General features: G+C 40.8%; 1 pseudogene; it reads left to right on the top strand.

The window, feature by feature from the left end:
- Positions 1 to 1,282: 1,282 nt before the first annotated feature.
- On the top strand, positions 1,283 to 1,869 carry LOC109452258 (mitochondrial import receptor subunit TOM7 homolog pseudogene; annotated as a pseudogene).
- The last annotated feature ends 2,318 nt before the right edge of the window (positions 1,870 to 4,187 follow it).

The following is a 4,187-nucleotide window of genomic DNA, read 5'->3' as shown; positions in this document are numbered from 1 at the left end:
CTATCGGAGCAAAAATTAACATAAGACCCAGTCTTATTTTACTATAATATAAGACCTGGTCTTTAATATAATATAGTATAGTATGATATGATATGATATGATATGATATGATATGATATGATATGATATGATATAATATAATATACCGGGTCTTATATTAATTTTTGCTCCAAAAGGCGCATTAGGGCTTATGTTCAGGGGCTGTCATCCTGAAAAATCATGCTAGGCCCTATTTTCCAGTTAGGTCTTATTTTCAGGGAAACACGGTACCTCACTGGGATTGCTAGAAAAAAGAAATGAGATGATATTTATTATTTCCCTGCCACCATGACAGGTTCAATATATAGTGGCTATCAGCCTAGGCTGGTGTCCACAACACAGTGACTATTCAGTAAATGCATACTTGGCATTAGACACATACTCTAGATAGACCCTCAGGTTTGGTGACTAATGCCTGAACTCTTGGGGCAGCTCTGCTTCCACAGACGTGAAATAACTGAAATAAAAATTTATTCTTAAGACTTTCCTTGGACGTAGACTTCTGAACAGTCAGTATTTCAAAGACACTCTCTTCGGCTTAATAGCCATCCCAAAAGGTGATATTTTACCCTAGTTTATTATTAAAGTCTATTCCATATCAATAATTATCCTTCGCTATCATTTATATCATGGACTAAACACTTAATTATCTTTTTTTCTCAATTAACACTGTTTCTAAAGGGGCTCCAGGGTAGAGGGGGGTAAGTGCACTTGTGCCGTACTTCTAAGCTTTTGCTTTAGAAGTTGTGAAAAGGCAGCTTTCAAAGAGGAAAGAGTGGTAAGATGATGTTTAAGGACATCATGTAACTTGTGTGTGGATTGGGTGTGAAAGGGGCTGGCATTACCAGGTAGAAAAGCAGCACTGACATTTTGGCACCAACTGTTATTACCATCTTCTCCATTTCTTAGGTTTTTCATTTTTATCCACTTTTCTTTATTCAAAAAATAATTGTTGAGCCCGTATTATATCCAGGCTGGTTGTGGGGCAACAGAGGCAGCAAGCCACAGCTTCTGACCTGAAAAATCTTAGCGTTCTTAGAGTTGACAATGAATGTGGAGAGAAGGCGATTCTAGTGGGAGATAGGCCAGGAGTGGGAATGGGTGGGGATCAGGGAGAGCAGCTCTGTTTTGGCTAAAGTCTGTGGACTGCAGAAAGGGGAGTATAAGACAGCATGTTGGACAGTAAGGTAGGACCACATCACATGTCAAGGAGTTGACTTTCATATTGCATATTGATCCTACCATGGGTGATCAAACGCCAGTGGCCCCACGCACCACCCTGGGCGTTGCTGTGGTGAAGCGGAGCAAAGAGGCCCAGCAGAGGCTGCAGCAGCTCCTCAAGGGCAGTTTGCCATCTGCTGGGGCTTCATTCTCTTGTGATTCACTTGGAATTTAAGAGGAATGCAGATCGTGAAATGTCTGAACCAACTGTTTTGAGCCTACTTTGGAGACCGAGGACCATTTGGTCATCTGGATTTGGAAGCAGTCAGTGAATGGGAATGACATGGAAGGTGTGTGCTCTGACTAAAATAAGGAATTGCACATCGTTCAGATGTTTACCTCGTGAATGGCACAGGGATCTTCATGGATGCATCTGTGGCAGTGAAACTTTGACTTACTTATGATAGACTGTATAAAACAAATATTTTTAACAATGGAAAACCAAAATTTAACAAACCCATCAACCCAGGCTTCCTGTCTTTAGGTTAGTAAGGAATTGTCTTCATTTGATTGATGAGGCAATAAAGTTCAGAGATGTTCAGCGACTTTCCCAAAGTCACACAGCTTCCATGGGCCTTCTTTGGGATCAAGCCACATCTTTAATATGTCTCTGTTCTGAAAAGGAGAGTTAATATGATTTACAATGGGATCTTCATAAACTACCATGTTTCCCCGAAAATAAGACTGGGTCTTATACTAAGTTTGCTCCAAAAGACATATTAGGGCTCATGTTCAGGAGATGTCTTCCTGAAAAATCATGCTAGGGCTCCTTTTCTGGTTAGTTCTTATTTTCGGGGAAACACAGTAGTTGACCAATAAGTTTCAGAAATAATGACACCTACAAATATTTTAGTATTTCTTTTAATTTATTTGCCTTCAATTCAGGAAATAATAATCTAAACAGAGACACTGTTTAGATTTCATTCATCCATAAACACCCATTACATAGAAAGTACCGGGCTAGGATTATTCAGTGAAGAATAAACAGTACATGCTTTCTCTTTCACTTGTATGCATCTAATATAATCCTAAAATGAGTTCTGTATTCCATCAAGGTCATCAAACCTATCCATTTTGACATCAAGCTGTGTCCATTATCCAATACAAAGCAAGTTCTTTTTTTATGTTAAGACAATTTTTTTAAAGCCGTTTTAGGTTCACAGCAAAATTAAGAGGGAGGAACAGAGATTTCCCATATACCCGGACAAGAAAAAAAGTTATGAGATGTTCTAAATTAAATTACAGAGGCCAGAGAGTGAGAGAATGAGATAGAGCTGTCAGTTTGTTAATGGCTGCTGACCAGCTAATGAAACACTTCTCATATTCCTGGTTTGCCTGTTGGAATTTGGATTAATTTCCAGGTAGCTTTGTCCGCAGATTATTTCAGCCAGACACCATCTAACCCAAGGAGTCTCTACTGTTGTTCACACGTAGCTTTCTGGATGGCTGCCTCAGCTAATCCACAGGAGCGGGTCCTTCTTTCTATGGACTCTGTGATCCCAGAGTCCTCTCTTCACCTTCCTCCACCCCTTGCCTATTTGGCTTCGGTAAATTCTGTCAGACTACCTCCTCTCTTCCCCTTGCCTCCCACTGATGTATAAAAACACCTGCAAAACTCTAGGATGACAGATATATTGTCTTTTTGACCTAGCCATGCTGCTGGTGGTTGACACTCCATGCCCCAAGACCTATCTTTTGGCTAACATTTTTGGCTTAATAAAAGCTTACTTACAAAAGGACTTGCAGCTGTGGAAGTTAACATTTTTAGTTTAACAATCCCCTTCTCCTACACATGAACAACCTTCCCCATCATCTACATTCCGCACGATGTGGTACAATGGTTATAACTGATGAACCTCCGCTGACACATCATTATCACCCAAATTTCATAGTTTACATTAGGGTTTACTATTGATGTTGTACATTCTATGGGTTTGGACAAATGTTTAATGACATGTATCCATCATTATGGTATCATACAGAGGAGTTTCACTGCCCTGAAACTCTTCTGTTCTGCCTATTCATCCCTACCCACTTCCAGCTCTGGACAACTAAAAACCTTTTTACTGTTTCCACAGTTTTGCCTTTTCCAGAATGTCATATGGTTTTGAATGATATAGTATGTAGCTGTGATACTGTGATTTATAATAAGAAATATACATTTGGTCTTCCTCCAGTTCCTGGCACAGAGCTCCTAAAACCCGTGGAATTTCCTAAGTGAGGAGAGCAACAAAGGTGTCTATTGGTATGCTAATGAGGTGACCTTTGAAAGCACCTAAGGTTGCCAGGAGAACCAACCACATGTTTAAAGGGTTGGAACTTTCAGTTTCACCCTCTGACCTCTGGGGAGGGGAGAGGTGCTGAAGGTTGAGTTCAAGTGCCCAATGACTTAATCAGTCATGCATAAGTAATGAAACCTCCATAAAAACCCAAAAGGATGGGGTTTGGAGAGCTTCCATGTTGGTGAAGTTGTGGAGGTTCTGGAATGTAGTGTGCACTGAGGGCATACTCTGAATCCCTTTCTCCACACCTTTCCCCATGTATCTCTTTCATCTGGCTTTTCCTGAGTTATATCCTTTTATAATAAACCATGATCTAGTAAGTAACACATTTCTCTGAGTTCTGTGAGTCACTCTAGTAAATTAAGCAAACCTAAGGAGGGGATTGTTTGAACCTCCAATCTATAGCCAGTTGGTCAGAAGCACAGGTGACACCCTGGACTTACCACTGGCATCTGAAGTAGGGGGAAGGGGGAGAAGTCTTGTAGGACTGAGCCCTTAACCTGTGGAATCTGACTCTATCTCCAGGTAGATAGTGTCAGAGTCGAGTTGAAATGTAGGACACCCAACTGGTGTCTGGAAAATTACTTGTTGCTGTGGGGACCATCCCCCTGCTCCCACGTTAGAATTGGTACCAGAACCTAGAGG

Source organism: Rhinolophus sinicus, chromosome 1 (assembly GCF_057876585.1).
Source record: "Rhinolophus sinicus isolate RSI-liver-muscle chromosome 1, RSI-T2T, whole genome shotgun sequence".
In the NCBI taxonomy this organism is placed as follows: Eukaryota; Metazoa; Chordata; class Mammalia; order Chiroptera; family Rhinolophidae; genus Rhinolophus; species Rhinolophus sinicus.
The sequence above is the reverse complement of the archived record's forward strand: the minus strand, read 5'-3'. Positions and strand labels throughout refer to the sequence as shown.